Source organism: Protomyctophum parallelum (assembly GCF_964188405.1).
Source record: "Protomyctophum parallelum genome assembly, chromosome: 21".
Taxonomy (NCBI): domain Eukaryota; kingdom Metazoa; phylum Chordata; class Actinopteri; order Myctophiformes; family Myctophidae; genus Protomyctophum; species Protomyctophum parallelum.
Window position 1 is genome coordinate 34,318,502 of NC_139713.1, and position 11,335 is coordinate 34,329,836.

The following is an 11,335-nucleotide window of genomic DNA, read 5'->3' on the forward strand; positions in this document are numbered from 1 at the left end:
TATCCCTTCAAAAAAAAGGAGGGGGGGAAAAAATCAATAATCCGTGCTTCGAGTCTATTAGAATAAAATCCGTTATTTCTCTTTGAATAACAAAGAAAAGTTGCGTGTTTGTGTGTGTGCCTTTCTTCGTTCAATCAATCGATTGGCAGTCAATCAGTCAATCAGTCATTCAGTCAGTCAGTCAGCCAGGATGCTGGGCTGTTGCATTTCCCCCTCACGTCCTCGTCTCGTGCACGCTCTCCCCGGCACCTTACGGTCCCGTGCGCTCCATCGCCCTGCTGCTGCTTCCCGTTCTTATAATATTGTCACCGAGAGAGAGAGAGAAAAAAAGAAAATAACAGTAGTGATAATAATCCAGCAAGAAGAAAGAAAAGGGGTAAAAATAAATAAACCCTATTTTTCTTTCATTCCCTTCGGTTGTCGTTCATGAAGAGAAAAAGATTAAGAGGAGGGAGAGAGAGAGAGAGATATTAAATGATAGGTGATTTAAAAAAAAAAGACCATGTGAGAACAAGGCTTTTCTCCCCTCTCCTCCACGTCTGTCCCTCTTCTGTCGGGGGTCTCTCTCTGTGTGTATGTGCAGGAGCAGAGGGATGAGAGAGGGAGGGGGCTCTCGGTGTGAGGGAGAGAGAGAGAGAGAGTGAGAGAGAGAGAGAGGGAGACCTCCAGCTCCATGAATTCATTGAGTTGCCCTCCACCGGGTGGCGACTAAGACATGGAGTGGATTTGAGAGAGAGAGGGGGGGGGGGGGGGGGGGCTCCTTTGAATTGAGAGAGAGCAATAAACCAAGGACAAGGGAGGTCTAAACAGTAGCTGGCTGAGAGAGAGAGAGAGAGAGAGAGAGAGAGAGAGAGAGAGAGAGTGAGGGGGAGTAATGAACCAAGGATGGGGGACGGGGTTTCTAATCACAGTATAGCCAGCCAGACAGACAGACAGACAGCGATGGAAGAGAGACCTGCACGGTTGGATGTGTTCTGCCCCCCCCATTGGTTATAGGCTATAGAGTAAATGGTGCATTTACTGTATATAGCAGCACCTTTCTCTAAAGCACTGTATAATGTGCAACACATTCACCCATGAAAGGCACCAACCTGCTTATCAGGAGGAGTTAGAGGGTTGACAAGACAGTGCATGTCTCTTGCTCAAAGACACTTTGACAATATTGAACCGGGATCCTTATACCTATACCTCGGCTGGATGGCACTTACACCCACTTTCTATAATTAGAGCGCAAAATCTCTCTTGGAAGAGCCACCCATGCATGGACTTCTCAGATCATGAGGTTATTATCTTCCTTCTCTGGAATCCTGCCTCAAAGCAGACCAGCAGACCAGAGGTGTCATCAGGATGGCAATGAAGGACCGGTAAGGCATTGTGAAATCCATGCATGATCTCGACTGTGATGGTGATGATGAAGCCACTGGTTTTGAACCCTTTTCATAACAAGGTCCGTTATTTAAATCGGCATTTGAGCCGAAAATCGTATCGTTGGGTACGATGTTGTTGATTTCACGCTCTCGAGTTAAAGATCTTATAAGGGTCCTTTTGGTTACCAAGTACCAACTCTCCGTCATTTAGCTGCAGGGGACCACCTGGAACCGCTGTCCTAAGCCACCCCAAGGAAGTGAACTCGTTGGGACGATTCTACTCTATGGCTCCGAGACGTGGACACTTGAGGTAGAGGTAGAAAGCTGTCGTTCCCTGATGTCATGGCTATAGGGACACATGCATCAGTAAGCAGGAACTGGGGATGGCAGGAAGGAAGGGAGGACCGGAAAGTGTGGCGTGGCATTCGTCGACTAAAACTATGACGAACCGACTACGTTTTCTTCACTGACGAGAACTGATTTTGGAAAAGACAGGACGTGATGTTAAAGATCCAAAGGGTCGTTCTACTCCCCGAGCCAGGCTTTTGTACCTGACGAGCACCAAGTCTCTGCATGTACAGTACGTACGTATATGCATCTGTAATCCACGTAACTCGAAAACCGTTCGGCTTACCGGTTTCAAATTTTGACACGCGTTCCAGTGCCCGGTGTCCAGTCCGTCGGATAGCCGGTTGTCCAGAACCAGCACAAAAGCATCTGCCCCAGGCTCAGGACAGGGCCCCAAATCGAGATTATCCCAATAGATCTCCATATATGGAGCTGGCCTGTTCTGACATCACCATGTTGCGCAACCTCACCCTTTATTAGCCAATTGATCACACCTGATCGCCCCCCCCCTCCAACGGACACTGTTCTAGTGATGACTAAAACTATATGACTAAGTATACTGACAATTTTCATCAACAAATAATAACTAGACTAAAACTTTCGGGAGGGACTAGTGGAGAAAGGAGATCCAGTAGAATAAAAATCACACCCGTGTGAAGTGAGCGCCGCTCTTATCATCATACATCATCATGGATCATCTCATACTGGCCAATCAGAATGCCTGTTGCCTGTCGCCACAAATTTACGTCATATTTGGCGGACATTTGACCTAATTTGTCCTTTCATTGTCGATGGCAAATATGAGACGTGTGGGGACAAGATGACGTGAATGTTCCCTTCATTGTCAATGGCATTTAATGTTTGTTGCAGACATTTTGTGGGGACAAAAGCTATATAGGAAAAAACAAGTTATGCTTGGTTATGTGCTCGGGTGGTAGCAGTTCTACATTGTCAGCAGTGTAAGTGTAAGCAGTGTAAAATCAAGCATTGCGACGCCATCAAGGCCCGCAAACATACATTTTTGTCAACAAAATAAACTGTACATTTAGTCGACTAAAATCTTAGGTTATTTAGTCGACTAGAACTAGACCAAAACTAAGACATTTGAGAGGACTATAAAACTAAATGAAATTGTATTATACTAAAACTAAATCAGAATCATTCGCTATGCAAATCAACAATGCCACCAACACTGCTGGTATTAACCCATTATGACCGGGCACCCATTTTGGCGTCAGCATCATGTTATGCTTTAAAGCTATTTAAAAATAGCAGATCTACAAGCTCATATCGCGCCACCGAGTGGCGCGATACGAGCTTGTAGGTCTGCTATTTTTGAAAAATCGAAGAGCGACTGACATTTTTAGAATCTGATCTCAGGTCAGAATGGGTCCATCAGACCAGTGTGTGTCCGGCGGAAACCTCGTATGAATCTGATCTAAGGTCAGAATGGGTTAAGACAGACAGACAGACAGACAGACAGACATATCTTCTCTACTGTGGCTGTGAACAGGGGCGGCTCTAGAGTTTTGGTGGAGGCTTAGCACCCCTAAGCCCCCCTCCCCACAAACCCACTTTACTGACTTATATGTAAACCAAATGTCATTACCCCCCCCCCCGCTCTAAATAGCCATAGTCCCCCCCAGCCTCCAGGAGCCGTGGCTGGCTGGCTGTGAAGGGTTTTATGTGTCATTGTGGTGTTGTGTGATTGGGTTGCAGACCTGTGCTGGGCTGAGGCTGAGGGCTGACTGACTGAGTGAGTGATCGATTGCACAGGTTGTTCCAGTGAGCTGAATGCTTCCCGCCTGCTATGGGGAGTTTAGAAGCCCACCCCCCAGATGTATTTGTCCCCTCACAGTTTAACACTACAGGTGTAAATCAGTGTGCATGGGATAAAATGCACACTGCCGGCTCCCTCATTTCATTGTTTTCCAGGAAAGAAAAAGGGAGAGCCTTTTTCATTCAATAAGTTGAATGACCTGCTGTGTTACTGGTAGAGTGGCCTTTGTGTCTGCTACCGGAAACACAGCAGGCCACATATAGCTGCAAGCAGCGATAATGGTGGCCATGCAGGAAGGCAATAAGCAATATAAGAACAATATGCACGATAAGCCATAGAAACATGGAAGACTGAACTTGAGAGAAAGAAGACCATGTCATTGTGACAGGGTCACAGGCAGAGGAGTCAGAAATACCATTCCTCCATTGCTCCTGCCATATAGAGCACCGAAGTCCTGACGTAACTCGTTCATCCCTTCGATTCCCCTGGTTCGCGGAAGTAATTTCTCTATGGAGAATAACATGGGGTGATCTTAATATCGTCTACTATAAGCGTTGTGGTCCAAAAATAAACAAGCTGTCTCGGCGTTATTGTCAGGGAGGTGTCTCTGTATCGTTTGCAACAGTCAGTCACTCATATATGATACAGTCTGCTTCTAGCGAAAATCTAACTAATTCAGCAGCAGTAACATTAGCGTTTTCTCTCAGTCAGTTGATTCTTCATATCCATATGAGTGAAGCGGCCGGGATGACATGTTTATTTTTCAAACACAGTCGTTATATGAGGCGATCTAAAATCCCCCCTATGGGGATTACAATGCAACTAAAAAAATACATGAACCTGGGGACTGACGCCCTCTACTGAAAGTGACGTCAGACTTCGGTGCTCTATACACCCCATGGCCCCTCCCACCAGACAGACCCAAATAATAGGGGGTTAACAGTACACGAGCCGCAACATTACACGTCTGTTCAGAAAAATTGGCACAAAATAATGTATGCATTTCACTTTATAGGCTTGTATAGATCTTGCCGTTTTGGGGGTATACCAAAAACCTTTGTTATACATTTTAGGGGGGTTAAGTGAAAAACATACCCAACTATAAATCAAGTGTAAGCAAGTAAGTGGCCTTGGGGAACGGCTCCCGAGCAATTAGCCCACAGGTCAGGAACCCACCTCCTGTTTCCATGGTGTGAGGCAGCTTACTGTACAGGTACTGTACGCGTACACACCCCGGATATGACGCAAGTATGTGGCAGGGACTTGGTGTCAACGCTTAGTGACAACCAAGACAGAAATAGCTAGACATGCCATCTCTGTTCACTTCCTGCGTGAAGTGGCCGGACGCCTTTTTAGGAGACGGGAAGAAGCAGGTTAGAGTCTATTCATTCCATTGGGAGAGTGAACGTATAAACGCAGCTTCTGAACCATTCTTTAGCCCCATGGTCACTGGAGAAAATATTCGCCACGAGCCACACAACATTCCCAAGATTTTCATACCAAAAATGGCTTATTTCAGAGTCAAAACAGGAGAAAATGCACTTCATTATCAACCTCTCTCTGTCCCAGCAACACACACTACTAGCACCCCATGGGACATTCGCCTCTAGTGGCTCCAATCGAGATGGTGTATCTTAAATCTTAAATATGGTGTCAAGCAGGGAGATAGTGTACCATTTCTATAGTCTTTGGTAGGACTCGACCGGGGGTTGAACCCTCACCCCCTGAGCTAGTATAAATCAAACGTATAGGGTGGCCAAAAGATAGATAGATAGATTTTGATTTTATTAGCCTGAGTTTGGGTAGTCTCGCAGTTATGTCTGCCAAAATCTAAAATATGGATTGGCTAGAGCAGCAGAGAAAACCAGTGTCTACTGCTTTGGAAAACAAATCGTCCCAATATGAAGGACTGCCCTAGTCTTTGCATTGGTTCTGCAATGCCGTTATCTTCAATTTTGCAGGGCTGTATCCACACAGTTGTAGTCCATTCATGGAATTTATATGCAGCATGTCACCAGATATATCATTAGGCAGGGGTATCCTCCGATCATCTGGCTACAGAGAATATAGGGTTTGGTGGGTAACGTTTATATAGTATGTTTAACCTCTTTTTCTTTTTTTTTTTTTTTACGATAACATGATAAGGTAAGTGATTTGTCTTCCGGTTCCTTTGATTTGTTTAGGTGACTTAGGTTGTCCAGTGTCCACGCTTCAGTTTTCTTTTGTGTATTATTTTGCTGTCAGCCCACCCTGAAGCTAGAAGATTTAAAACATAATATACTGAAAGAGGCATTTGTCGCTGGTTGTTCTTGGGGATGAGAAGAAGGGAGTCCCAGCAGAAAGATGGTTGTTCTTGGGGATGGGAAGAAGGGAGTCCCAGCAGAAAGATGGTTGTTCTTGGGGATGGGAAGAAGGGAGTCCCAGCAGAAAGATGGTTGTTCTTGGGGATGGGAAGAAGGGAGTCCCAGCAGAAAGATGGTTGTTCTTGGGGATGGGAAGAAGGGAGTCCCAGCAGAAAGATGGTTGTTCTTGGGGATGAGAAGAAGGGAGTCCCAGCAGAAAGATGGTTGTTCTTGGGGATGGGAAGAAGGGAGTCCCAGCAGAAAGATGGTTGTTCTTGGGGATGAGAAGAAGGGAGTCCCAGCAGAAAGATGGTTGTTCTTGGGGATGAGAAGAAGGGAGTCCCAGCAGAAAGATGGTTGTTCTTGGGGATGGGAAGAAGGGACTCCCAGCAGAAAGATGGTTGTTCTTGGGGATGGGAAGAAGGGAGTCCCAGCAGAAAGATGGTTGTTCTTGGGGATGGGAAGAAGGGAGTCCCAGCAGAAAGGTGGTTGTTCTTGGGGATGGGAAGAAGGGAGTCCCAGCAGAAAGGTGGTTGTTCTTGGGGATGGGAAGAAGGGAGTCCCAGCAGAAAGATGGTTGTTCTTGGGGATGAGAAGAAGGGAGTCCCAGCAGAAAGATGGTTGTTCTTGGGGATGGGAAGAAGGGAGTCCCAGCAGAAAGGTGGTTGTTCTTGGGGATGGGAAGAAGGGAGTCCCAGCAGAAAGATGGTTGTTCTTGGGGATGAGAAGAAGGGAGTCCCAGCAGAAAGATGGTTGTTCTTGGGGATGAGAAGAAGGGAGTCCCAGCAGAAAGATGGTTGTTCTTGGGGATGGGAAGAAGGGAGTCCCAGCAGAAAGGTGGTTGTTCTTGGGGATGAGAAGAAGGGAGTCCCAGCAGAAAGATGGTTGTTCTTGGGGATGAGAAGAAGGGAGTCCCAGCAGAAAGATGGTTGTTCTTGGGGATGAGAAGAAGGGAGTCCCAGCAGAAAGATGGTTGTTCTTGGGGATGGGAAGAAGGGAGTCCCAGCAGAAAGGTGGTTGTTCTTGGGGATGGGAAGAAGGGAGTCCCAGCAGAAAGATGGTTGTTCTTGGGGATGAGAAGAAGGGAGTCCCAGCAGAAAGATGGTTGTTCTTGGGGATGAGAAGAAGGGAGTCCCAGCAGAAAGATGGTTGTTCTTGGGGATGGGAAGAAGGGAGTCCCAGCAGAAAGGTGGTTGTTCTTGGGGATGGGAAGAAGGGAGTCCCAGCAGAAAGATGGTTGTTCTTGGGGATGGGAAGAAGGGAGTCCCAGCAGAAAGATGGTTGTTCTTGGGGATGGGAAGAAGGGAGTCCCAGCAGAAAGGTGGTTGTTCTTGGGGATGGGAAGAAGGGAGTCCCAGCAGAAAGATGGTTGTTCTTGGGGATGGGAAGAAGGGAGTCCCAGCAGAAAGGTGGTTGTTCTTGGGGATGGGAAGAAGGGAGTCCCAGCAGAAAGATGGTTGTTCTTGGGGATGGGAAGAAGGGAGTCCCAGCAGAAAGATGGTTGTTCTTGGGGATGGGAAGAAGGGAGTCCCAGCAGAAAGATGGTTATTCTTGGGGATGAGAAGAAGGGAGTCCCAGCAGAAAGAAGAACCTGCCACTGCTACTGCAATGAGCCTAGCCTTGAAGTGAACTTATTTTTGTGTTGTTTTTATTTGACTTATATTGATGCTGCTCTTGTACACTGTACTTTTATATTGTATTACTGTCTTTAAAATATCAGTAATTCAATATATTTGTGTATTTTAAAATATTTTCAATTAAACTATGTTTGTGTGTGTGTGTGTGTGTGTGTGTGTGTGTGTGCGCGAGCGCGGGAAAAGTGTGATCAGGAATTTACGTTACCATAAATTATGAAATATATAAGCATAGTCAAACCATATCACATATTATGAGTGGACCACTATTGGTAAACCACACCACATATGTGTATATATAATATATTATTATATGTTGCTTGTGTGTTATATATTATATATATATTATACCATTATTATCATTGTTGCTATTGTTGCTACTGTCATTATTATTATTTACAGTTATTAGTATATATATATATATATATATATGTGTGTATATATATATATATATATATATATATATATGTACATATATATATGAATGTGTGTAGATAAATGTACATACATAAGGACAGCATGAATGTATGTATGCACTGTGTAAGCAGGCACGGTCTGCTACACGTGCACAAATGGACTCCAGGGGTAGGGCCCGACAAGCCTATGGCTTCTCCCTAACCCTTTTTCGGAACGGACAGGACATGACCTATGGACACTATAAAAATAAATAAATAATAAAAACAAAAAAAAGAAAAAGAAACAAAGAAATGATGGAAACTGTGTGCAATGTATGTCCTCCTTCCGAAAATAAACTGAACTGAACTGAACTGAACTGAACCATGAGATGAATATTGATGTTATTCATCTCGTGCTAACTTATCATCCCTCATGTTGACTTATCAGCCCTTATGTTAATTTATCATCCCATGTGTTGATTTGGCATCGTTATGCATTTAGCAATAGTATGGTATTGATTTGATTGACATTCATACAGATTATACACAGTATACAACTTATTTCCTAGTTATGAGATTGTGCGGATGTGGTAAGAAGAACCCTACAGTATACAGCTTGTAAGAGCTCACCGTTAGGCTACATTACACTTACTCACATTTTATTTAAACACAAAAGTCACAAACTGAACTGGTCACTGGATGAAGTTTGTGACTCCATGTCTTCTCGCTCCCTCTCTCGATTTCGATGGGGAACGGCTGTTCCCTAGGCAACAATTGTTACTTGGAGAGAGAGAGAGAGGGAGAGAAAGAATGAGAGAAAAATGGCTATTGATCTATTTGCATGCGTGTGTGTCATTCCTATTAGTTACTCCTTGAATGAATGTGGCGATCAATGTAGCGCACGCACACACACCCACACCCACATGCGCGCGCGTGCTCACACACACACACACACACACACACACACACACACACACACACACACACACACACACACACACACACACACACACACACACACAATGAATAGCTATGGGTTAGCAAAAAATGCTACGTCAAAGTACAAGGGGAGTACTAGTTGTACTAGTATTATTAGTATTATATTATAGCAACAGTAGTAGTAGTAGTAGTAGCAGCAGTATTTAGGTTGTGCTCAGAGGGACACAGCCAGACTAGACAGACTGATTAGGCGAGCTGGCAAGGTGACAGCTGGGACCAAGCCTGACTCTGTGGTGGTGATGGCAGAGAAGAGGACTCTGGCCAATTCACTAGCCATCCTGGACCATGTCAGTCACCCACTGCACACAGCACTTTATTTGCAGAAGAGCAAATTTAGTAACAGGTTTTTATCCCATGCAGACATGTAGCACAGATAGACTTAGGTACTCCTTTATTCCAAAGGCTATTAGACTGTATAATGAATCAATGGGGGCCGTGGGGGGGGGTCAGTTCACGTTTTTGTCTTAGTTGTGTTGAAGTTTTAACTCAGGCCTTTTTTGCACTGCATTCTATTTCTACAGATGTAATGTATTTGTTATGTTCGTCATGCTCTTTTTATTCTCCATGTACGTATTGCACTGGAGCTGTTGCACAAAACAAATTTCCTTCGGGAATTGATAAAGTATCTCTCTCTCTCTCTCTCTCTCTCATAGACAAATACAGTTGTCTCAGTGGCCACTGGGCCCATGCAGCCCCATATTAACCCATTCTGACCTGAGATCAGATTCATACGAAGGTTTCCACTGGACACACACTGGTCTGATTAACCCATTCTGACCCGAGATCAGATTCTAAAAATGTCAGTCGTTCTTCGATTTTTCAAAAAATAGCAGACCTACAAGCTCGTATCGCGCCACTCGGTGGCGCGATATGAGCTTGTAGATCTGCTATTTTTCAATAGCTAAAGCATAACATGATGCCGACACCAAAATGGGTGCCTGGTCAGAATGGGTTAAGCAGGGCAGCTCGCCATGACTCCACTGTAAGATATATATATATATATATGCCTGATTGTAGAAGTAACTGAGATTTTTTTTAATGATCATTCTTATTGTTTTGTTCTGATATTGTGATACTGTAGTATTAATAGCCACAAATACCGGAATTTGCTGCGGACGTTTTATCTAGCAACTGTCGGATTGTGGAACAAAACCCAAGCCTGTCGCCTGCACCTTTTATCGATTGTGAATTATACCGTTTTATATTTATATATATATTTATATATTTTATATTATATATATATTATATATTTATATTATATATATATATTATTATATATATTTTATATATTTATATATTTTTTATTTATTTATACTGAATTATACTTCTTGACATGTTTGTTTATCTCTCTTTAGCTCTGGTCCATAGCCCTAATGCTAATTCTGCCCTGCATTAAGGCTATATGGAACCGATGGCGTCTAGCTCTCACATGAAATGCGAGGGAGTAGACAGTATAGGCTGACAGGAAATGGGGAAAGATATGGGGGGGAAGACATGCAGTAAAGGCCGTCGGGATCGGGAGTCGAACCCGCGGCACACCGCCAGACTGGGATACCAGCCAAGGTGCCTGGACCACTGAGCCATGGCCCAGGCACCAAAACACTTCTATTGAAAATGTTGGGCGAGTTATGATGATTATAATTGTGCAGAGACCTTCTTCCACATATAGTCATATACTGTACATGGGGCATATGTGCATCAGGAGTCACGGCTTGCCATAACCCATTTAGGCCTGACATCGAAATAAAAAAAGCCTTCTAAATCCTGACAGTTTTCTGAAATACCTATGTTTCTAGGCCTTTATCACTCAATATTTCATGTCAAGGACCCCAAAAATGATCTGTAATTGGCCTCCGAGACCCCCCATATGAAAATATGTTGTTCCAGGGACCCTCTCCAGAAGCAAAGATTTGAGTTAAAAACGTTCGTTCTGAAAAAATATATTCCAAATTTGAGGCACATTTTCACGATTTTTCAAAAATAGCAGACCTACAAGCTCGTAGCGCGCCACTCGGTGGCGCGCTATGAGCTTGTAGATCTGCTATTTTTCAATAGCTAAATTATAACATAATGTTTAACCCATTCTGACCGGGCACCCATTTTGGTGTCAGCATCATGTTATGCTTTAGCTATTTAAAAATAGCAGATCTACAAGCTCATATCGCGCCACCGAGTGGCGCGATACGAGCTTGTAGGTCTGCTATTTTTGAAAAATCGAAGAGCGACTGACATTTTTAGAATCTGATCTCAGGTCAGAATGGGTTCATCAGACCCAGTGTTTGTCCGGCGGAAACCTCGTATGAATCTGATCTCAGGTCAGAATGGGATAACCAACATAGCGACCCTGTTGGCGCATCACTCCAATGAGCAGCAGCAGCCAATGCGGTATCCTATGTGCTCTCCTCCCGTTTTCAGGAACGTGGCAGCAGAGTGGAGGTCATTCGTGGGAGGATGTTCACCCTGGATGGCT

The 11,335-nt window shown here is 44.3% G+C and overlaps 1 protein-coding gene across 1 annotated transcript in view; it reads right to left on the minus strand.

Annotated features, from left to right (window-relative positions):
* Positions 1 to 8,648, minus strand: part of LOC310878956 (netrin receptor DCC-like) — a 122,052-nt gene extending 113,404 nt beyond the window's left edge. Inside the window, exons 1-2 of the mRNA XM_083793372.1 lie at positions 8,556 to 8,648; positions 1 to 293 (exon numbers count right to left, since the gene is read on the minus strand). The exon at positions 1 to 293 is cut by the window's left edge and continues 154 nt beyond it. The gene's annotated coding sequence lies outside the window, so the exon portion shown is untranslated. The remainder of the gene's footprint in view (positions 294 to 8,555) is intronic.
* Between the last annotated feature and the right edge of the window lie 2,687 nt (positions 8,649 to 11,335).